The sequence below is a fragment of the Pseudophryne corroboree genome, chromosome 7 (genome assembly GCF_028390025.1).
Source record: "Pseudophryne corroboree isolate aPseCor3 chromosome 7, aPseCor3.hap2, whole genome shotgun sequence".
Classification (NCBI taxonomy): domain Eukaryota; kingdom Metazoa; phylum Chordata; class Amphibia; order Anura; family Myobatrachidae; genus Pseudophryne; species Pseudophryne corroboree.
Window position 1 is genome coordinate 133356198 of NC_086450.1, and position 25345 is coordinate 133381542.

Genomic DNA, 25345 nt, shown 5'->3' on the forward strand with positions numbered 1-25345 from the left:
GTTTATCCTGTATGCACCCAACAAGCTGGGTGCTCCTGCTTCTAAGCAGACTATTGCTCGTTGGATTTGTAGTACAATTCAGCTTGCACATTCTGTGGCAGGCCTGCCACAGCCAAAAATCTGTAAATGCCCACTCCACAAGGAAGATGGGCTCATCTTGGGCGGCTGCCCGAGGGGTCTCGGCTTTACAACTTTGCCGAGCAGCTACTTGGTCAGGAGCAAATACGTTTGTAAAATTCTACAAAATTGATACCCTGGCTGATGAGGACCTGGAGTTCTCTCATTTGGTGCTGCAGAGTCATCCGCACTCTCCCGCCCGTTTGGGAGCTTTGGTATTATCCCCATGGTCCTTACGGAGTCCCCAGCATCCACTTAGGACGTTAGAGAAAATAAGAATTTACTTACCGATAATTCTATTTCTCGTAGTCCGTAGTGGATGCTGGGCGCCCATCCCAAGTGCGGATTGTCTGCAATACTGGTACATAGTTATTGTTACCAAAAAATCGGGTTATTGCTGTAGTGAGCCATCTTTTCTAGAGGCTCCTCTGTTATCATGCTGTTAACTGGGTTTAGATCACGAGTTGTACGGTGTGATTGGTGTGGCTGGTATGAGTCTTACCCGGGATTCAAAATCCTTCCTTATTGTGTACGCTCGTCCGGGCACAGTATCCTAACTGAGGCTTGGAGGAGGGTCATAGGGGGAGGAGCCAGTGCACACCAGGTAGTTCTAAAGCTTTACTTTTGTGCCCAGTCTCCTGCGGAGCCGCTATTCCCCATGGTCCTTACGGAGTCCCCAGCATCCACTACGGACTACGAGAAATAGAATTATCGGTAAGTAAATTCTTATTTTTTTTCAGCACCAACCAAGCAATGCCCATGATATATTTTATTATAAACACAAGACGTCACAGAAGTATTTGCTGTATCGATGTGGAAACCTGTAGCACAATCATGAGCTCTGACGTCTTGTCTAGTTCTTAGAGGAAATAGTAAAGAGACAATATTGGTGCTAAGATAACCTGTGCAAATAAAAGCTGTCTACTAGACTGAATCTTGGATTAAACAAAGCCATGAAACTATTGGCACACGCCCACTCTGATTCTTACCAAGGTAGACAGTGACTCATTTGTCAAAAACTCAGATTAATCTAACAGTTTGGAAAGAGCAATGATTACTGTATTACATGTTTACCTGAACAGAAGTCATCTCCAGCATAAATAGCATGAAACATTATTAAATTCATCCTTTTAATTGGTCTTTAAAAGAACATAAGTAAAACAGTAGAAACATCTTTTTTACAATGTTATTTATTCCGGCCCACTGTATTCCTGGTTCTCTGCTCAGTCTGTAACTGAAAACTGGGCTTATGGCAATGAAGAGGGCAAGTTGCACAATCACTAGGTGGAAATAAAAGGAGGTGCAATAAACTGCAGGTGTGTATTCGGATTTCTGGCACCCTGACCGCATCCCGTGTATACTACAGGTGTGTACGCACCAGGTTCCACTGCGCTCATTTTCTGTACAGCAAAAAAATAATGATTTAAAACCTGTTTTAAAAAAAAATAATATAGACAGCAGGTGAATACATTTATAAAACGAGTTTTATGGTAAGAACTTACGTTTGTTAAAACTCTTTCTGCGAGGTACACTGGGCTCCACAAGGATAGACATTGGGGGTGTAGAGTAGGATCTTGATTCTTGATCCGAAGCACCAACAGGCTCAAAAGCTTTGACCTTCTTCCCAAGATGCATAGCGCTGCATCCTATATCACCCCGCCTCCGTGCACAGGAGCTCAGTTTTGTTAACCAGCCCAATGCAGTAGCAAGTAAAAGAGACGACAACTGCAAGTTGCCACAAACACCACACTCTCCCGACAGGAGATGTGTCAGCGGCTAATGCCATACCAACCCAAAGAAGCTAAGTGCGTCAGGGTGGGCGCCTTGTGGAGCCCAGTGTACCTCGCAGAAAGAGTTTTAACAAAGATAAGTTCTTACCATAAAACTCGTTTTCTGCTGCGGGGTACACTGGACTCCACAAGGATAGACATTGGGGATGTCCTAAAGCAGTTCCTTATGGGAGGGGACGCACTGTAGCGGGCACAAGAACCCGGCGTCCAAAGGAAGCATCCTGGGAAGTGGCAGTATCGAAGGCATAGAACCTTATGAACGTGTTCACTGAGGACCACGTAGCCGCCTTGCACAATTGTTCAAGGGCCGCACCACGGCGGGCCGCCCAAGAAGGTCACACGGACCGAGTAGAATGGGCCATAATGTGAGCAGGAGCTGATAGACCAGCCTTCACATAAGCATGTGCAATCACCATTCTAATCCATCTGGCCAAAGTCTGCTTGAGCAGGCCAGCCCCGTTTGTGAAACCCAAACAGAATAAAGAGAGAATCAGATTTCCTAACAGAAACAGTTCTCTTCACAGAGATACGGAGAGCCCGTACCACATCCAAAGACCGCTCTTTGGGAGACAGATCAGGAGAGACAAAGGCCAGCACCACAATCTCCTGATTAAGGTGGAACGAAGAAGCCACCTTAGGCAAATAACCATGACGAGTCCTAAGAACCGTCTGGTCACAGTGAAATATCAGATACGGGGAACTACAAGACAAGGCACCCAAATCTGACACTCTTCTAGCTGAAGCAATAGCCAGCAGAAATACTACCTTAAGGGAAAGCCACATAAGTTCGGCTGAACCAAGAGGTTCAAACGGAGACTCTTGTAGCGCCTCCAAAACCACCGACAAGTCCCAAGGAGCCACAGGCGGGACATAGGGAGGTTGGATACCCAACACACCCTGAGTGAAGGTATGCACATCAGGTAAGGTCGCAATCTTTCTCTGAAACCACACCGACAAGGCAGATATTTGAACCCTGAAGGAGGCCAGACGCAGGCCTAAGTCCAGGCCCTGCTGAAGAAAGGCAAACAACTTGGCTGTACTAAACTTGGAAGCGTCATAATCGTTAGATGCGCATCAAACAAAGTAAGAATGCCAGACCCTATAGTAAATCCGAGCAGAAGCCGGTTTCCGGGCCCGCAACATAGTTTGAATGACCGCCTCAGAAAACCCTTTAGCCCTTAAGACGGAAGCTTCAAGAGCCACGCCGTCAAAGACAGCCGGGCTAGGTCCTGGTAGACACAGGAGCCCTGAACGAGGAGGTCTGGGCATTGTGGAAGTAGAATTGGACGCTCTGACGATAGGCCCTGCAGGTCTGAGAACCAGTGCCGTCTGGGCCCCGCTGGAGCTATGAGAAGCAGAATTCCTCTTTCTTGCTTGAACTTCCGAATTACCCTGGGCAGGCGTGACACCGGAGGGAACACGTACGGCAGTTGAAACCTCCACGGCACCGCCAGCGCATCCACAAATGCTGCTTGAGGATCCCCCGTCCTTGCTCCAAAGACCGGAACCTTGTGATTGTGTTGAGACGCCATCAGGTCCACATCTGGAAGGCTCCACCTGTCCACGAGGAGTTGAAACACTTCTGGATGGAGGCCCTACTCTCCGGCGTGTAGGTCCTGACGACTGAGAAAGTCCGCTTCCCAATTCAGGACTCCCGGAATGAAAATTGCCGATATGGCCGGTAGATGGCATGCGTCATGCGGCAGGCTTATCCGTCTTGGACGCTGGCTGACGGGCATCCCAGGCTCTTTTGGGCTTCGGCTTACCAGGTTTGGAAGTGCGGGCCTGCTTGTTGTACGCCTGACCTTTTGCTTTACCTGAAGGACAAAAGGGGCGAAAGGAAGTACCTTTAGCCTTCAACACAGAAGGAGTGGTACTTGGCAGACAGGCAGTTTTGGCAGTAGCCAAGTCAGCCACTATCTTATTTAAGTCTTCCCCAAACAGAATATCTCCCTTGAAAGGGAGTACCTCCAGGGTTTTTCTAGAGTCCAGATCCACAGACCAGGATCTCAGCCACAATATCCGGCGAGCCAGGACTGATGTAGTAGAGGCCTTGGCTGCCAGAATACCGGCATCAGAAGCCACCTCTTTAATATAGTGAGAAGCTGTGACAATATATGACAAGCATTGTCTAGCATGGTCAGAAGAGATTTCAGCTTCCAACTCTAGGGCCCATGCTACAATAGCCCCTGCAGCCCATGTTGCTGCAATAGTGGGCCTTTGTGCAGCACCCGTGAGGGTGTAAATCGCTTTCAGACAACCCTCCACACGTTTATCCGTAGGCTCTTTTAGAGACATGACGGTAGTGACAGGTAGAGCTGAGGAAACCACCATCCTAGCCACATGTGAGTCTATTGGAGGAGGCGTTTCACAATTTTTAGACAGCTCTGGCACGAGGGGATAGCGAGCCAGCATCTTCTTTTGAGGCACAAACTTCTTTCCCGGGTTTCCCCAGGGTTCCTGACGTATATCCACTAGGTGGTCAGAGTGAGGTAAAACTTGTTTAACCACCTTCTGACGCTTGAACCTATCTGGTTTCTCAGGAGGGACGGATGGCTCAGGATCATCCGTAATCTGTAAAATCAACTTAATAGCCTCCAAAAGATCAGGAACATCCACATGTGAACTACCCTCCCCATCAGCAGTATCTGTGTCAGAATCTGTGGGGTCAGTGTAAGCGCCATCTTCATCAGACGAGGTGTCAGTGACAGCAGTGGATTGTGAGGAGATAAGAGCTCGCTTAGAGGACCTCTTGGTCTTAGGCGAGCGAGGGTCAGACTTTTTAGTAGTCAAGGACTGGTTCAACTTCTTCAATTGAGCAGACAAATTATCCGCCCACGGCGGGTTAGCTGCAGGGACCACATACAGTTGCACCTGCATAGGAGGTCCCATAGGGGTGTTAGTTTAGTAACTAGCGCATGTAGAAGCGTGGAGAAAGTAGCCCACAGTGGGTCATTATGTACCCCCGTTGCTACAGTCCCACTGGGGGGCAAGGAGCCCCCAGAACCAGAGTCCACAGCTGCTATAGTCTCCTCATAGGGATCTGTGGCTTCAGCAACACCGGCAGTGTGTTCAGCCCCAGAACCGTTACCTTCAGAAGCAGACATGATATAACTGGCAGTATCAGGTAACACAGTACAATTGTCAGCAGCACAATACCTCTTGCCCAAACCCCTGCGCAGTGAAGTCAGCACAAGCAGAACTACAGGAGAGATATGGTGACTAAAATCATAAAGAAAAATACGTATTAAAGTATATCTTGTGAAAATCCTATATAATTATAAAACCTGACGCACCAAGCCCCCTCAGATTATAGAATATAGGGATAGCAAGTTCAGTGAGAGACACGAAATGGAAACTACTCAGCAAGCTAATGCACACACATATAGTCACAGTTATACAATGCAGAGGTTATTACTAACAATAATACTGCACTGGACTAGCTTATATATATAGCTATATAGTCAATAGATATAAAACTGCACAGTAAGAACTGGATGTATATCACAGGGTACTTGTACCAGAGAACCCTGACTAAATGCACTCTTTCTTAACTAACACTGTCTAATTGACATGTAGAATACTAAAGTGTCATGTAAAGTCACAGCGCTGACAACCAGGCGGCTTTACACAGGAGGATTTGCCCAAGCAGTCCCAGGAACAGTGTAGCTGAGAGAAATGGCGCCCAAACACTGACAGGGAGTGAGGGAGAGACAGATATGCAGCTCCAGGGCGGGAACATTTGCGGGAAATGGCGCCCTGGGGCTGGGGGAGGGGCTCCAGGTCTAAGCCTTATCCCCCTGCTGGCAAAACCACCGGGTACTGCGGGCTACTTGTAAAAAGGTTTAGAGAGAAATCTGACCTGCACCCATGCCCTGGTGATCTAATGGGATCGCCTGTACTGCCACAGTGTCCACCGCCAGCGCGCGCGGCCCGCCTCCTACCGGCCGCGCCGTGTCCCTCGAGCGGGACCCACTTACCTCCTCCCGAAGTGCGGCCACGCCATCCCGGAGAGCCCCAGCCGTGTGTGACTAACTTGGAAGAAAACCGGAGCCTCCTGCTGTAGGTACCCGGCAACCAGGGCGCGGTAGTGTACAGCGCCGCTGGGAGAGAGATGGAGCTGCAGCAGGTAATGTCTACTGACATCTAACACAATCTGTGCCTCTGCTGCAGCCCTTGTAGTCTTCTTTTATCCTCAGAAAAAGCTTTTTCTAGAGCTGCTGTGAGCAGCTCTTCCTGTTACATGCTTGCACTGCAAGCACCAACTACAAACTGAGCTCCTGTGCACGGAGGCGGGGTGATATAGGAGGCGGCGCTATGCATCTTGGGAAGAAGGTCAAAGCTTTTGAGCCTGTTGGTGCTTCGGATCAAGATCCTACTTTACACCCCCAATGTCTATCCTTGAGGTGCCCAGTGTACCCCGCAGCAGAAATAATATTCAGTCATTAACTAATTACTGATGCTTTTGCCTATGGGATGGTCCTAACACTAATGGGTGAGAGATAATAGATATTTGCCTACATTTGAAATTACTCATATCTTGATAAAATTTTAGATATTTAATTTTCCAATTTGCTACTAAGAGTCAACTGATATTTTATGTTATCGGCTATTTGCGACTAAGGCTGGCTAAAAAAAGATAACATCATTTTTATTGAATGTGATCACTTATATGATGTATGCTATATATAAGGTAGGTGTACCCGTTACAATCACCACTTTATCTTTCATATCTTCCATTGTAATAATCTCCTGAAAGCTCTGTGAATGTTCTTAAGGGGGGTACTCACGGAGCGATAATCTAAGCAATCTGACCAGATTGCTAAGATTTTAAGCATGATCGCTCAGCACACATCTCTCCCCACATCTGCCCATGAATACGGTTTTATTATAGCCAAGTTTGCAAGGACAGAGTTTCATTTATGATAGTGTACACTATCTTTGCTCTATTCAAACTGCAACTCTAACACATCACCTATAGGAAAGCCCTAACATCAAACTACATGTGATCATAACCTGAAATCCTAGACCCAAACTTTATGTAATCAAGATCATGCCCAACCCTATGTGATCAAAACTTAAAAACCCTAGCACCAAACCAGAAACCATAACACCATATCCTACTGTATGTGATCAAGACTTGAGAACCTAACACTAAACTCTATGGGGTATATGCAATTAGCGGCGAATCGCGGCAATTTTTCGGCCTTTTTTTAATTCGACCGTCTAATTTCGGCAAGTGGGTGCCGAAATTGACCATATTCAATAAAAAACGGATTCGACAGTCCCGCTGACGAAAAACGGCCGATTTGACGGATTTTGTTCCGATTTTTAAAAAAACGGGGAAAAACGGGAAAATACACGAAAAAAAATTGCGTGGGGTCCCCCCTCCAAAGCATATCCAGCCTCGGGCTCTTCGAGCTGGTCCTGGTTCTAAAAATCTGGGGGAAAAATGGACAGGGGATCCCCCGTATTTTTAAAACCAGCACCGGGCTCTGCGCCTGGTGCTGGTGCAAAAAATACGGGGGACAAAAAGAGTAGGGGTCCCCCGTATTTTTTACACCAGCATCGGGCTCCACTAGCTGGACAGATAATGCCACAGCCGGGGGTCACTTTTATACAGCGCCCTGCGGCCGTGGCATTAAATATCCAACTAGTCACCCCTGGCCGGGGTACCCTGGGGGAGTGGGGACCCCTTCAATCAAGGGGTCCCCCCCAGCCACCCAAGGGCCAGGGGTGAAGCCCGAGGCTGTCCCCCCCCATCCAAGGGCTGCGGATGGGGGGCTGATAGCCTTGAGAAAATTACAAGAATATTGTTTTTTCCCTGTAGTACTACAAGTCCCAGCAAGCCTCCCCCGCAAGCTGGTACTTGGAGAACCACAAGTACCAGCACACGGGAGAAAAATGGGCCCGCTGGTACCTGTAGTACTACTGGAAAAAAAATATCCAAATAAAAACAGGAGACACACACCTTGAGAGTAAAGATTTGTTTCACATCTGCCGACACACACATACTTACCTATCAATCCAGTGTCCAGATATAAATCCTCGTACTTGGCAAAAAAAATAAACGAACACCCGGACCAGCGGACTGAAAGGGGTCCCATGTTTACACATGGGACCCCTTTCCCCGAATGCCGGGACCCCACGTGACTGCTGTCACAGAGATCCCTTCAGCCAATCAGCGAGCGCTACTTCGTTGCACTCACCTGATTGGTTGGATGCGCGTCTGAGTGGGAGAAGGGACCTTCTGACGTATCTAGGGGAGGAGACACGTCACCAGGGGGAGGAGCTACGGGCGAACAGGGTACCCGAAAAGTACCCTCGCGGGCTCGCTTCGCTCGCCACGCTTCGGGCTCGGTGGCTCGCTTCGCTCGCCACCTGATTACTAAAGGTAATACTTGGTGGCGTGTATAGTAGAGGAACTATCCCGCTGGCGTAGCTCCTCCCCCTTGTGTCGTACCTCCTTCCCCAGACGGAAAAGGTCCCTTAGCCCACTTGATTCTAGCATCTACCCATCGCACAGCTCCCTCCATTACTTTCAATGGTGGGAACTTTGCCGTCAGCGGTGGGGTTACCCGCGGTCAGCCGCTGACCGCGGGTGACCTCACCGCTAACCGCAAAGTTCCCACCATTGAGTATAATGGAGAGGCTTTGCGATGCGCTGTCTGACAGCTCAGACGTGCAGCCAATCAGCAGAGTGCCAGGACGTTGCGCTCGCTGATTGGCTTAAGAGACCTTTCTGTGACAGCAGTCACGGGGGGGGGGGGGGGGGGGGTCTCTGCATTCGGGGAAAGGGGTCCCATGTGTAAACATGGGACCCCTTTCAGTCCGGCTTGGTCGGGTGTTCGTTTATTTTTTTTGCCAAGTACGAGGATTTATATCTGGACACTGGATTGAGGTGAGTATAATTTTATTCACAGGTACCCCGGATCGTCGGATCAGGAGACGTGGCAGTCGGCGGGTCAACATAGGTAAGTATGTGTGTGTCGGCAGGTGTGAAATAAAGTTTTACTCTCAAGGTGTGTGTCTCCTGTTTTTATTTGGGTATTTTTTTTTCAGTAGTACTACAGGTACCAGCGGGCCCATTTTTCTCCCGCATGCTGGTACTTGTGGTTCTCCAAGAACCAGCTTGCGGGGGAGGCTTGCTGGGACTTGTAGTACTACAGGAAAAAAACAATATTCTTGTAATTTTCTCAAGGCTATCAGCCCCCCATCCGCAGCCCTTGGATGGGGGGGGGGACAGCCTCGGGCTTCACCCCTGGCCCTTGGGTGGCTGGGGGGGCCCCCTTGATTGAAGGGGTCCCCACTCCCCCAGGGTACCCCGGCCAGGGGTGACTAGTTGGATATTTAATGCCACGGCCGCAGGGCGCTGTATAAAAGTGACCCCCAGCTGTGGCATTATCTGTCCAGCTAGTGGAGCCCGATGCTGGTGTGAAAAATACGGGGGACCCCTACTCTTTTTGTCCCCAGTATTTTTTGCACCAGCACCAGGCGCAGAGCCCGGTGCTGGTTTTAAAAATACGGGGGATCCCCTGTCATTTCCCCCCCCGGATTTTTAGCACCAGGACCGGCTCGAAGAGCCCAAGGCTGGTTATGCTTTGGAGGGGGGACCCCACGCCATTTTGTTCCGGGATTTTACCATTCCATCTAAAAAAAAAAAAAAAAATTTAAATATATAAATAATACTTGTGCCTCCCAAAAAGACAAACCAAGTACCTAATCCCTTCTAATATCAATAGATATGCTATTAGCAATAAAAAAAACCACCAAAAAAAACATGTTTTACTTTTTTTTTATTAGATTCACCCACCAAAGTGTGGCGGATTGAAAATGACGAATTTACTGTCTAAAAGCACTGTTGTCGAATTTCCAAACTTCAATTGAATATACTTTTGTCGAATTGCCGCATTTGTACCATTGCAGAAATGTCGAATTTGACAAATGTCGAATTTCAAAAAGTCGAATTTTGAAAGTCCGTTTTTTTGACGGAAAGTACTGAATTGCATTGTCGAATTTTTTTTTTGGGCGAAAAACTCCCGTTTTTTTGACAATTTCGGGAATTCGACCGCAATTGCATATACCCCTATGTGATTAAGAACCGAAACCCTAACACAAAACTTTGGGCCAAATGTAATGGAGTGCAATTTTGCACAAATGTGCAAGTTTAGCGCTAAACTCGCACATTTTGCAAAGTCGACCAAAGTAATGGGGTGCAGAAACATGCAAATTGTTTCCTGCAGTCCAAAAAATCGCAATGGCACATCTCACATCCAGATGTTTTGCCATTGCAAACATACAACTTGGGCAACTCATACCTACAACATTAACAAAAAATCGACAATAAATAGACCAGCTTCTGGCCGGCGAGAATGACAGAAGCATGAACAGATCTGTGAGATCCGTGCTTATGTGTGTAAAAGTAAAGAAAGAATTAAAAAGTAAATAAAATAAAAAAACTTAAAAACTTGCAGGCTATTACATTGGGCGAGTTTGGGGACAAACTCACACCTTACAATGTGCAGGAAGATGCGGGTTTGTCCCGCAAAAAAAATCCGCACACCCCATTACACCCGGCCCATTATGCGATTACTCATCACATTGGGTTTATTGCTGGTGTTTCTGGTCTTGGTGTTAGGGTTTCAGGTCTTAATCATGGATTACCAGGCAACAGGCATCAGTGCGGCCTACAGAATGCATGGCATGGTAAAAGCTTAATTTGGCAACACACGTATAGCCATATCCAACATTGAACTCCTGGGTGGACAAATTAAAAAAATTCTCATATATTATACTTTCCAGGAGAAAGGTGAAACTTTAACCTGCTCACTCTTGCTCTAGGTCTGATGGAGTACACAGGAAATACCAGCCTTTCTATAGTGTTTCTGCTTTTATCAAGCTCTTGATTGGCCCAGATAGTTTTTGACTATATTTATATACTAACTAGTGTTTGCCCATGGCTTCGGACCTATGGATGTCTGTTATTGGTCAACGGAAGCCATTTTACAAAGATAGTTGTGCCATCTAATATTGTGATGTATATTTATATTGTATACTGTACATTGATCACAAAATTTCTTTGTAAACAACATTTGCAGTTTTTACTTCAGGGATTAACACACAAAGATGCTTGGGGCTACTGGCATCTCCCATAGACAAGTCATGTAAAGCTGCCCATGGGAAAGCAGCTGCTCCTAAGTTCTATGCCTGCAGCCCAGAACATTTGCCCCTTTGACTTGTTGATCATCATAGTGAAGCAGACGCTTACAGGAAACTGTAGGCGCTTGAATTGAAAAGGAAAATTGTTGGGGATAAGGGGTATGCTGGTATAAACACAGTTTCACCTGCGCCACATCCTGTTAGAATCTCTGCCTCAATTAGGTTCCTCTGCAGAGCAGTCACTTTGTTGGTTGCATAACTTTGGTGGAGTCAAGTTCCGCAGAAGCATGACCGGAAAACCAACTTTCAGTGCACTGAGTGTCAATCATCTGGTTTATCCTTTATTGCTCCTCTCCTTGATGTCACATCAAGATCATACATACCTCAGTTTCTTTCTAGGTCACTAATACCGCATTCAGATCGCAAATGCCGGATCCCACCCGGTAAAAGAAACGTGTCCTTACCGGGTGGGCATTTGCTCCCCTCTGCTGGCTTTCCGACCCGGCAATATACCGGGTCGGTTGCCATAGCAGCGGGGGGGCGCAGCAGCAGCAGGGGCGGGGGTGGAGGCGGCGCTGGGAGATTAGCTCATCTCCTGCGCCGCCTCTCCCTATGCTGTGAATGGGAACCGTGTCGCATCGACGCGGCTCCCATTCACACTGCACCTGACCCGGTATTCAACCCGGGTATTATCCTTCTTTTATACCGGGTTGAATTACCGGGTCAGACGACCCGCTAATTCTTGGAAAGTGCTTTCACATCGCACACTGACCCGTGTCGACACGGCAATATGCCGTGTCGATACCGGGTTATTTGTGCGATGTGAAAGGGGTATAAGCTATACAATACTGAAAACGTGATCCAAATTCATCCAGTTGTTTTAGCGTGATGCCGGAAGGAACAAACAGACAGACAAAAAATCTGATTTTTTTTTGTCTCCATAGTTCATAAACAGTCCTAGAAGGCGGCGTATATATCTTTGTTGAATATACCAGCTTACTACCTGCAATAAGTCCTGGGGCAAGTGAATACCAATGAGCACTTTGCACTCTATGGGAAAGGGGTCTGCTATAGGCAGGGCCAGGCTGGCCATCTGACACTTCTGTCACATGCGTGTCGAAGTGTGCACGCAGTTGCAAGGGCTGAAAAGTGACCACAGTCCATCCCTGGCTATAAGTGAATTATAGGCTCATTCTATAGGTTTACACAGAAGAGTGTAGTCACTATGGTCATGCAGTGACCAGAGCCGGCCCTAACCAATATGATGCCCTAGGCAAGATTTTGGCTGGTGCCCCCTAGCACCACCGCTGGTTCCGCCTCTGACCTTCCACCTCTTTCCCAGCACCATCACCCCTCACCCACAGCAGTCCTTATTTTGGTGTTTGTACCCCCTATATTTTAAATAGGAACAGTTCGCACACTTGGCGCACAGCCCAAAAAGGGGTGTGTTTTTGCTGGCAAGGGGCATGGCCACACAATAGTAACCCCAGTTCCAATTACGTCACACAGTGCTGCAACTTTATTCACATTTTATCTTGCGATAGTGTCCATAATTCATATTACATCCCACAGTAGTATCACTTTACCTTATAAACGTTACTCCTCACAGTAGAGCCCCTTATTCACATTACATCACACTGAATTGCTCCTTATTCACATTACACCACACCCTATTGCTCTTTATTCACATTAGACAACACAGTATTTCTCTTTCTATACGCAACGCCACATAGTAGAGCACCTTATACACATAATGCCACACATTAGTAATGCATTTATACACAATTCCACACAGTAATGCCCCTTACACATATGAGACACATTAATGTCCTTATAAACATAATGCGCCTTACACATTATGACAACCTTTATTAATGCCCTTTTACACATAATGTCCCTTACACATATGCCGCACATTATTAATGCCCTCATACTCATAATGACACACATAGTGCAGCCTACACATTTGCTGCACATTATTAGTGCCCCTATACACATAATGACACACATACAGTAGTACCCTGTTACACATATGCCGCACATTATTAATGCCCTTATACACATAATGACACACATAGTGCCCCTTTACACATATGTTGCACATTATTAATGCATTTTCTCTAACGTCCTAGTGGATGCTGGGGACTCCGTAAGGACCATGGGGAATAGACGGGCTCCGCAAGAGACATGGGCACTTTAAGAAAGAATTTAGATTCTGGTGTGCTCTGGCTCCTCCCTCTATGTCCCTCCTCCAGACCTCAGTTTGAATCTGTGCCCGGACGAGCTGGGTGCTGTTCAGTGAGCTCTCTTGAGCTTGCTGTAAGAAAGTATTTTGTTAGGTTTTTTTATTTTCAGGGAGCTCTGCTGGCAACAGACTCCCTGCATCGTGGGACTGAGGGGAGAGAAGCAGCCCTACTCTCTGAAGATAGGTCCTGCTTCTTAGGCTACTGGAAACCATTAGCTCCAGAGGGATCGTACACAGGATCTCACCCTCGTCGTCCGATCCCAGAGCCGCGCTGCCGTCCCCCTCGCAGAGCCGGAAGACAGAAGCCGGGTGAGCATAAGAAGCAAGAATACTTCGAAATCGGCGGCAGAAGACTCCAGTCTTCACTGAGGTAGCGCACAGCACTGCAGCTGTGCGCCATTGCTCCCACATACACCTCACATACTCCGGTCACTGTAAGGGTGCAGGGCACAGGGGGGGGGGGGGGGCGCCCTGGGCAGCAATTGGGACCTCTTTGGCAAAAGTTTAGCATATATACAGTTGGGCACTGTATATATGTATGAGCCCCCGCCAAGTAAATGTATATTTAAGCGGGACAGAAGCCCGCCGTCGAGGGGGCGGGGCTTCTTCCTCAGCACTCACCAGCGCCATGTTTTTTCTCCACAGCACCGCTGAGAGGAAGCTCCCCAGCCTCTCCCCTGCAGATACACGGTAGATGAGGGTAAAAAGAGAGGGGGGGCACATAATTAGGCACAAAAATCAATATAAACAGCAGCTACTGGGTTAACATTAAGTTACTGTGTTATTCCTGGGTTAATAGCGCTGGGGTGTGTGCTGGCATACTCTCTCTCTGTCTCAAAGGGCCTTGTGGGGGAATTGTCTTCAGATGAGCATTCCCTGAGTGTGTGGTGTGTCGGTGCGTGTGTGTCAACATGTCTGAGGTAAAAGGCTCCCCTAAGGAGGAGATGGAGCAAATGTGTGTGTGAGGGGTGTCTCCGTCGACAACGCCGACACCTGTTTGGATATGTGTAATTAAGTGCTAAGGTGAATTTATTGCACAAAAGATTAGAGAACAGACAGGGAATCTACCCATGTCTGTCCCTATGTCGCAGAGACCTTCAGAGTCTCTCAATGCTCACTATCCAAAATAATAGACACTGATATCGACACAGGGTCTGACTCCGGTGTCGATTACGATAATGCAAAGTTACAGCCAAAATGGCAGGAAAGTATTCAATATATGATTATTGTAATAAAAGATAATTTGCATATCACTGATGACTCATCTGTCCCTGACACAAGGGACACATGTTTAAGGGGAAGAAAGCAGAGGTAAATTTCCCTCCTCTCATGATGAAAAAGAGCGGGAATCTCCAGACAAGAGACTGCAGTTTCCCACAAAGAATTCTCAGGGAGTATCCTTTCCCTAATGGGGCCAGGATACGATGGGAATCTTCCCCTAGGGTGTCACGTTTGCCCAAAAGGTAGCCCTGACTTAACAGCTATCCTCAGGGATCCTGCAGATAGCGTGCACATTCTGGTACACTACTCAGACCGGCGATTGTGTCGGCATGGGTTTATAACGCTGTAGCCGCGTGGACAGGTACCTTATCAGCAGAGATTGAGACCCTAGTATGTGTATATATATATATATATGTATATATATATATATAGATATATATATTAAAGTTGCTGTCTTAAGATAGATATATATATATATATATATATATATATATATATATATATATATTAAACATGCCCAAAGAGACATTAGTCTACTGGGTTCTAGAGTCAACGCTATGTCGATTTCTGCTTGACGTGTCCTGTAGAATATGCAATGGACAGGTGATGCCGACTTAAGAGGCATATGGAAGGCTGAGGATTGTGTGGAGAAGGGATCTCGGACCTGGTCTCCACAGCTATAGCTGGTAATTCTGATCTTTTGCCTTATATTCCTGCACAGCCTAGGAAAGCACGACATTCTCAAATGCAGCCTTTCGAACACAAAGAAACAAGAAAGTCCGAGGTGCGTCCTTTCTTGCCAGAGGCAGGGGCAGAGGAAAGAAGCTGCACAACACAGCTAGTTCCCAGGAACAGAAGTCCTCCCCGGCCTCTACAAAATCCACCGCATGTCGCTGGGGCTCCACAGGCGAAGCTAGGCCCGGTGGGGGCACGTCTTTGTAATTTCAGCCACAAGTGGGTTCACTCCCTGTTGGATCCCTGGACAATAGATATTGTGTCTCAGGGATACAAGCTGGACTTTGAGGAGATGCCCCCTCACCGACGGCCCTGCCGGCTTCCCCCCACGAGAGGGAAATATTGTTAACTGCAATTCGCAAATTGTATCTTCAACAGGTGGTGGTCAAGGTTCCCCTCCTTCAACAAGGAGTGGGTTATTATTCGACCATGTTGTAGTACCGAAACCGGACGGTTCGGAAAGACCCATATTGAATTTAAAATCCCTGAACATATACCTGAAAAGGTTCAAGTTCAAGATGGAATCGCTAAGAGCGGTCATCGCAAGCCTGAAAGGGGGAGATTTTATGGTGTCTCTGGACATAAAGGATGCATACCTTCATGTCCCCATTTATCCACCTCATCAGGCGTACCTCAGATTTGCGGTACAGGATTGTCATTACCAATTTCAGACATTGCCGTTTGGTCTCTCCACGGCCCCGAGAATCTTCACCAAGGTAATGGCGGAAATGATGGTGCTCCTGCGGAAGCAAGGTGTCACAATTATCCTGCACTTGGACGATCTCATAAAAGCGAGATCAAGAGAGCAGTTGCTGGACAGCGTATCACTTTCTCTGGAAGTGTAACGGCAACACGTCTGGATTCTATATATTCCAAAGTTGCAGTTGGTTCCTACGGCTCATCTGCCTTTCCTAGGCATGATTCTAGACACAGACCAGAAAAGGGTTTATCTCCCGATAGAGAGAGCTCAGGAGCTCATGACACTGGTCAGGGATCTATTAAAACCAAAACAGGTGTCAGTGCATCACTACACTCGAGTCCTGGGAAGGATGGTGGCATCATACGAGGCCATTCCCTTCGGCAGGTTCCATGCGAGGACCTTCCAATGGGACTTACTGGACAAGTGGTCCGGATCACATCTTCAGATGCATCGGTTAATCACCCTGTCCCCCAGGGCCAGGGTGTCACTCCTGTGGTGGCTGCAGAGTTCTCACCTTCTAGAGGGACGCAGATTCGGAATTCAGGACTGGGTCCTGGTGACCACGGACGCTAGCCTCCGAGGGTGGGGAGCAGTCACACAGGGAAGAAATTTCCAAGGTCTGTGGTCAAGTCAAGAGACTTGTCTTCACATCAACATCCTGGAACTAAGGGCCGTATACAACGCCCTACGTCAAGCAGAGCACTTGCTTCGCGACCAACCGGTTCTGATTCAGTCAGACAACATCACCGCAGTGGCTCAGGTGAACCGCCAAGGCGGCACAAGGAGCAGAGTGGCGATGGCAGAAGCCACCAGAATTCTTCGCTGGGCGGAGAATCACGTAAGCGCTCTGTCAGCAGCGTTCATCCCGGGAGTGGACAACTGGGAAGCAGACTTCCTCAGCAGACACGACCTCCACCCGGGAGAGTGGGGACTTCATCAGGAAGTCTTCACACAGATCACATATCGGTGGGAACTGCCACAGGTGGACATGATAGCATCCCACCTCAACAATAAACTACAGAGGTATTGCGCCAGGTCAAGAGACCCTCAGGTAATAGCGGTAGACGCCCTGGTGACACCGTGGGTGTTCCAGTCGGTCTATGTATTTCCTCCTCTTCCTCTCATTCCCAAGGTGCTGAGGATAATCAGAAAAAGAGGAGTGAGAACAATCCTCATTGTTCCAGATTGGCCACGAAGGACCTGGTATCCAGAGCTGCAAGAAATGCTCACAGAGGACCCGTGGCCTCTTCCTCTAAGACAGGACCTGTTGCAACAGGGGCCCTGTCTGTTCCAAGTCTTACCGCGGCTGCGTTTGACGGCATGGCGGTTGAACGCCGGATCCTAGCAGAAAAGGGCATTCCGGATGAGGTCATTCTTACGCTGATAAAGGCTAGGAAGGACGTGACAGCTAAACATTATCACCGTATATGGCGAAAATATGTTTCTTGGTGTGAGGCCAGGAATGCTCCTACAGAGGAATTCCAGCTGGGCCGTTTCCTTCACTTACTACAGTCAGGAGTGAATTTGGGCCTAAAATTGGGGTCCATTAAGGTCCAGATTTCGGCCCTATCCATTTTCTTTCAAAAAGAGTTGGCTTCTCTACCAGAAGTTCAGACGTTTGTAAAGGGAGTGCTGCATATTCAGCCTCCTTTTGTGCCTCCAGTGGCACCTTGGGATCTTAACGTGGTGTTAAGTTTCCTGAAATCACACTGGTTTGAACTAGTGATGAGCGGGTTCGGTTTCTCGGAAACCGAACCCCCCCAAACTTCACCCTTTTTACACGGGTCCGAGCCATACTCGGATTCTCCCGTATGGCTCGGGTAACCCGAGCGCGCCCGAACGTCATCATCCCGCTTTCGGATTCTCACGAGATTCGGATTCTAAATAAGCAGCCGCGCGTCGCCGCCATTTTCACTCGTCCATTGGAAATGTTAGGGAGAGGACGTGGCTGGCGTCCTCTCCGTTATTGTTGAACTTGATTGTGCTGTGCACTATTGCTTAATTGTGGGGAGTACAGTGCAGAGTTTTGCTGATCAGTGACCACCAGTTATCCGTTCTCTGCCTGAAAAAAACGCTCTATATCTGTGCTCACAGTGTGCTGCATATATCTGTGCTCACACTGCTTAATTGTGGGGACTGGGGAGCAGCTGTATTATATAGCAGGAGTACAGTGCAGAGTTTTGCTGACAGTGACCACCAGTATACGTTGTCTGCCTGAAAAACACTCCATATCTGTGCTCAGTGTGCTGCTTTATTGTGGGGACTGGGGACCACCAGTATAATTAATATTATATAGGAGGAGTACAGTGCAGAGTTTTGCTGACCAGTGACCACCAGTATACTATATATAGCAGTACGATACGGAAGGCCACTGCTGTGCCTACCTCTGTGTCGTCATTAAGTATACTATCCATCTACATTCTATACCTGTGGTGCATTTTAGTTTTGCAGTTTGCTGACACAGTGACCACCAGTATACTATATATAGCAGTACGATACGGAAGGCCACTGCTGTGCCTACCTCTGTGTCGTCATTAAGTATACTATCCATCTACATTCTATACCTGTGGTGCATTTTAGTTTTGCAGTTTGCTGACACAGTGACCACCAGTATACTATCTATAGCAGTACGATACGGAAGGCCAGTGCTGTGCCTACCTCTGTGTCGTCATTAAGTATACTATCCATCTACATTCTATACCTGTGGTGCATTTTAGTTGTGCGCAGTATATATAGTAGTAGGCCATTGCTATTGATACTGGCATATAATTCCACACATTAAAAAATGGAGAACAAAAATGTGGAGGGTAAAATAGGGAAAGATCAAGATCCACTTCCACCTCGTGCTGAAGCTGCTACCACTAGTCATGGCCGAGACGATGAAATGCCATCAACGTTGTCTGCCTAGGCCGATGCCCAATGTCATAGTAGAGAGCATGTAAAATCCAAAAAACAAAAGTTCAGTAAAATGACCCAAAAATCTAAATTGAAAGCGTCTGAGGAGAAGCGTAAACTTGCCAATATGCCATTTACGACACGGAGTGGCAAGGAACGGCTGAGGCCCTGGCCTATGTTCATGGCTAGTGGTTCAGCTTCACATGAGGATGGAAGCACTCATCCTCTCGCTAGAAAAATGGAAAGACTTAAGCTGGCAAAAGCACAGCAAAGAACTGTGCGTTCTTCTAAATCACAAATACCCAAGGAGAGTCCAATTGTGTCGGTTGCGATGCCTGACCTTCCCAACACTGGACGGGAAGAGCTTGCGCCTTCCACCATTTGCACGCCCTCTGCAAGTGCTGGAAGGAGCACCCGCAGTCCAGTTCCTGATAGTCAAATTGAAGATGTCAGTGTTGAAGTACACCAGGATGAGGATATGGGTGTTGCTGGCGCTGGGGAGGAAATTGACAAGGAGGATTCTGATGGTGAGGTGGTTTGTTTAAGTCAGGCACCTGGGGAGACACCTGTTGTCCATGGGACGAATATGGCCATTGACATGCCTGGTCAAAATACAAAAAAAATCACCTCTTCGGTGTGGAATTATTTCAACACAAATGCGGACAACAGGTGTCAAGCCGTGTGTTGCCTTTGTCAAGCTGTAATAAGTAGGGGTAAGGACGTTAACCACCTCGGAACATCCTCCCTTATACGTCACCTGCAGCGCATTCATCATAAGTCAGTGACAAGTTCAAAAACTTTGGATGACAGCGGAAGCAGTCCACTGACCACTAAATCCCTTCCTCTTGTAACCAAGCTCCTGCAAACCACACCACCAACTCCCTCAGTGTCAATTTCCTCCTTACCCAGGAAAGCCAATAGTCCTGCAGGCCATGTCACTGTCAAGTCTGACGAGTCCTCTCCTGCCTGGGATTCCTCCGATGCATCCTTGATTGTAACGCCTACTGCTGCTGGCGCTGCTGTTGTTGCTGCTGGGAGTCGATCGTCATCCCAGAGGGGAAGTCGGAAGACCACTTGTACTACTTCCAGTAAGCAATTGACTGTCCAACAGTCCTTTGCGAGGAAGATGAAATATCACAGCAGTCATCCTGCTGCAAAGCAGATAACTCAGGCCTTGGCAGCCTGGGCGGTGAGAAACGTGGTTCCGGTATCCATCGTTAATTCAGAGGCAACTATAGACTTGATTGAGGTACTGTGTCCCCGGTACCAAATACCATCTAGGTTCCATTTCTCTAGGCAGGCGATACCGAAAATGTACACAGACCTCAGAAAAAGACTCACCAGTGTCCTAAAAAATGCAGTTGTACCCAATGTCCACTTAACCACGGACATGTGGACAAGTGGAGCAGGGCAGACTCAGGACTATATGACTGTGACAGCCCACTGGGTAGATGTATTGCCTCCCGCAGCAAGAACAGCAGCGGCGGCACCAGTAGCAGCATCTCGCAAATGCCAACTCGTTCCAAGGCAGGCTACGCTTTGTATCACCGCTTTCCATAAGAGGCACACAGCTGACAACCTCTTACGGGAACTGAGGAAGATCATCGCAGAATGGCTTACCCCAATTGGACTCTCCTGGGGATTTGTGACATCGGACAACGCCAGCAATATTGTGCGTGCATTACATCTGGGCAAATTCCAGCACGTCCCATGTTTTGCACATACATTGAATTTGGTGGTGCAGAATTATTTAAAAAACGACAGGGGCATGCAAGAGATGCTGTCGGTGGCCCGAAGAATTGCGGGCCACTTTCGGCATTCAGGCACCGCGTCCAGAAGACTGGAGCACCACCAAACATTCCTGAACCTGCCCTGCCATCATCTGAAGCAAGAGGTGCTAACGAGGTGGAATTCAACCCTCTATATGCTTCAGAGGATGGAGGAGCAGCAAAAGGCCATTCAAGCCTATACATCTGCCCACGATATAGGCAAAGGAGGGGGAATGCACCTGACTCAAGCGCAGTGGAGAATGATTTCAACGTTGTGCAAGGTTCTGCAACCCTTTGAACTTGCCACACGTGAAGTCAGTTCAGACACTGCCAGCCTGAGTCAGGTCATTCCCCTCATCAGGCTTTTGCAGAAGAAGCTGGAGACATTGAAGGAGGAGCTAAAACAGAGCGATTCCGCTAGGCATGTGGGACTTGTGGATGGAGCCCTTAATTCGCTTAACCAGGATTCACGGGTGGTCAATCTGTTGAAATCAGAGCACTACATTTTGGCCACCGTGCTCGATCCTAGATTTAAAACCTACGTTGTATCTCTCTTTCCGGCAGACACAAGTCTGCAGAGGTTCAAAGACCTGCTGGTGAGAAAATTGTCAAGTCAAGCGGAACGTGACCCGTCAACATCTCCTCCATCACATTCTCCCGCAACTGGGGGTGCGAGGAAAAGGCTAAGAATTCCGAGCCCACCCGCTGGCGGTGATGCAGGGCAGTCTGGAGCGAGTGCTGACATCTGGTCCGGACTGAAGGAACTGCCAACGATTACTGACATGTCGTCTACTGTCACTTCATATGATTCTCTCACCATTGAAAGAATGGTGGAGGATTATATGAGTGGCCGCATCCAAGTAGGCACGTCAGACAGTCCGTACGTATACTGGCAGGAAAAAGAGGCAATTTGGAGGCCCTTGCACAAACTGGCTTTATTCTACCTAAGTTGCCCTCCCTCCAGTGTGTACTCCGAAAGAGTGTTTAGTGCAGCCGCTCACCTTGTCAGCAATCGGCGTACGAGGTTACTTCCAGAAAATGTGGAGAAGATGATGTTCATCAAAATGAATTATAATCAATTCCTCCGTGGAGACATTCACCAGCAGCAATTGCCTCCACAAAGTACACAGGGACCTGAGATGGTGGATTCCAGTGGGGACGAATTAATAATCTGTGAGGAGGGGGATGTACACAGTGAAAGGGGTGAGGAATCGGAGGATGATGATGAGGTGGACATCTTGCCTCTGTAGAGCCAGTTTGTGCAAGGAGAGATTGATTGCTTCTTTTTTTGGTGGGGGCCCAAACCAACCAGTCATTTCAGTCACAGTCGTGTGGCAGACCCTGTCGCTGAAATGATGGGTTCGTTAAAGTGTGCATGTCCTGTTTATACAACATAAGGGTGGGTGGGAGGGCCCAAGGACAATTCCATCTTGCACCTCTTTTTTCTTTCATTTTTCTTTGCATCATGTGCTGTTTGGGGACAATTTTTTTGAAGTGCCATCCTGCCTGACACTGCAGTGCCACTCCTAGATGGGCCAGGTGTTTGTGTCGGCCACTTGTGTCGCTTAGCTTAGTCACACAGCGACCTTGGTGCGCCTCTTTTTTTCTTTGCATCATGTGCTGTTTGGGGACTATTTTTTTGAAGCGCCATCCTGCCTGACACTGCAGTGCCACTCCTAGATGGGCCAGGTGTTTTTGTCGGCCACTTGTGTCGCTTAGCTTAGTCACACAGCGACCTTGGTGCGCCTCTTTTTTTCTTTGCATCATGTGCTGTTTGGGGACTATTTTTTTGAAGTGCCATCCTGCCTGACACTGCAGTGCCACTCCTAGATGGGCCAGGTGTTTGTGTCGGCCACTTGTGTTGCTTAGCTTAGCCATCCAGCGACCTTGGTGCAAATTTTAGGACTAAAAATAATATTGTGAGGTGTTCAGAATAGACTGGAAATGAGTGGAAATTATGGTTTTTGAGGTTAATAAAACTATGGGATCAAAATGACCCCCAAATTCTATGATTAAAGCTGTTTTTTAGGGTTTTTTGAAAAAAAAAAACACCCGAATCCGACAAAAAATTTCGGTGAGGTTTTGCTAAAACGCGTCCGAATCCAAAACACGGCCGCGGAACCGAATCCAAAACCAAAACACAAAACCCGAAAAATGTCCGGTACACATCACTAGTTTGAACCACTTAAAACGGTGGAGTTAAAATATCTCACGTGGAAGGTGGTCATGCTATTAGCCTTGGCTTCGGCTAGGCGTGTGTCAGATTTAGCGGCTTTGTCACATAAAAGCCCCTATCTGGTTTTCCATATGAATAGAGCAGAATTGCGGACCCGTCCACAATTTCTGCCAAAAGTGGTGTCATCTTTTCATATGAACCAACATATTGTGGTGCCTGTGGCTACTCGTGACTTGGAGGATTCCGAGTTACTGGATGTGGTCAGGGCATTGAAGGTTTATGTAGCCTGAACGGCTAGAGTCAGGAAAACGGAGTCGGTGTTTATCCTGTATGCATCCAACAAGCTGGGTGCTCCTGCTTCAAAGCAAACTATTGCTCGCTGGATCTGTAACACGATTCAGCAGGCTCATTCTGCGGCTGGATTGCCGCTGCCAAAATCAGTTAAAGCCCATTCCACTAGGAAGGTGGGCTCTTCTTGGGCGGCTGCCCGAGGGTCTCGGCATTACAACTATGCCGAGCTGCTACTTGGTCAGGTTCAAACACTTTTGCAAAGTTCTACAAGTTTGATACCCTGGCTGATGAGGACCTATTGTTTGCTCAATCGGTGCTGCAGAGTCATCCGCACTCTCCCGCCCGTTTGGGAGCTTTGGTATAATCCCCATGGTCCTTACGGAGTCCCCAGCATCCACTAGGTCGTTAGAGAAAATAAGATTTTACTTACCGGTAAATCTATTTCTCATAGTCCGTAGTGGATGCTGGGCGCCCGTCCCAAGTGCGGACTTCTTCTGCAATACTTGTATATAGTTATTGCTGCAATAAGGGCTATGTTATTGTTGCATCAGGGTTGAACTGATGCTCTGTTGTTGTTCATACTGTTGACTGGGTAAGTTTATCACAAGTTATACGGTGTGATTGGTGTGGCTGGTATGAGTCTTGCCCTGGATTTCCAAAATCCTTTCCTTGTACTGTCAGCTTTTCCGGGCACAGTTTCTCTAACTGAGGTCTGGAGGAGGGACATAGAGGGAGGAGCCAGAGCACACCAGAATCTAAATTCTTTCTTAAAGTGCCCATGTCTCCTGCGGAGCCCGTCTATTCCCCATGGTCCTTACGGAGTCCCCAGCATCCACTACGGACTACGAGAAATAGATTTACCGGTAAGTAAAATCTTATTTGTACATGACACACATAATGCTCCTTACACATATTCTGAACACTACTGCACAACCAACCCACTCACATGCACACAGCACTCACACTGCCACTAACGCTGTGACCTGTGCCTCTGCTTGGATACAGATGTGTCCTCATAAATCTTGCCTCAATGCTAACGTCAGGCACCTTTTTTAATGAAAATGCATCTTATTTGCATTGCTATGTGGCTAGGATGCACAAGCAGCTTCTGCTGATTAAACTGATATGCAGCATGCCTATATTCTGTGTGAGATTGTGGCTGTATCTGCATATGAAATGCTACATACAGAATATAGGCATGCCGCATATCATTTTAATCAGCAGAAGCTGCTGATGCCCCTATGCATATCAAATGCCATAGACAATTGCCTAGTTTGCCTATGCCTATGGCCGGCTCTGGCAGTGACCCAGTCATTGTCTGACCTGTTACTGTGCACATCTCTATAACAAACAGCAGAGGAGGAGGGGTAAACAAATACATTTTCCTAATAAAAAATACTTCAGTTACGTCAAGCTGCTGCTCGTGCGCATGTGGTGGTTCCGGTGCCTGTGAGCTGTATTGTGCAGGGGCCGGAACCTCTCTTCACTCCTCCTCTTCCGGACCAGGCAGCACAGCCCCGCATGCAGCTGTGCGTGCAGCTCTCTCCCCCCTCCTCTCGGGCACCATGGGTCAGGACTGATTCAGGCAGCAATCTCCAGGGGAGAGGAGACCGGACAACAGCACCAGAGAGGGGCAGAGCAGCTTCGGCCAGGGGCCCCTTATGACACGGGGGCCTGGGGTACTGACCCCCTGGGCCCACCCTTTAATCCGTCTCTATGCACTAGTGGGGGTTAGGCACTAGGAGGCAGTTAGCCCTAGCTGCCACCCCGCAAGGGTTAGGGTTAGGGTAGTAGATGGGGGTACTAAAAATACTTACCCCCTCCAACGTCAGGATCTTCAATGTCAGGATGCTGGCATCGTTCATCGGCCTGCCGGCATCCCAGAATGCGGGATATCATACCAAACCCAGTACCCAGGTATCTCTACATAGCACTTAGGGGTCTATGTACTAAGCCATGGAGAGAGATAAAGTGGACAGAGATAAAGTACCAGCCACTCAGCTCCTAACTGCCTTTCTCTAACGTCCTAAGTGGATGCTGGGGACTCCGTAAGGACCATGGGGGGGGGGTAGCGGCTCCGCAGGAGACTGGGCACATCTAAAGAAAGCTTTAGGACTATCTGGTGTGCACTGGCTCCTCCCCCTATGACCCTCCTCCAAGCCTCAGTTAGATCTCTGTGCCCGAACGAGAAGGGTGCACACTAGGGGCTCTCCTGAGCTTCTTAGTGAAAGTTTTAGTTTAGGTTTT

The 25345-nt window shown here is 48.0% G+C and overlaps 1 long non-coding RNA gene across 1 annotated transcript in view; it reads right to left on the reverse strand.

Annotated features, from left to right (window-relative positions):
* Positions 1-1319: 1319 nt before the first annotated feature.
* Positions 1320-25345, reverse strand: part of LOC134944790 (uncharacterized) — a 129499-nt gene continuing 105473 nt past the window's right edge. The window contains exon 3 of the long non-coding RNA XR_010181953.1: positions 1320-1517. This is a non-coding gene — a long non-coding RNA (uncharacterized LOC134944790). The remainder of the gene's footprint in view (positions 1518-25345) is intronic.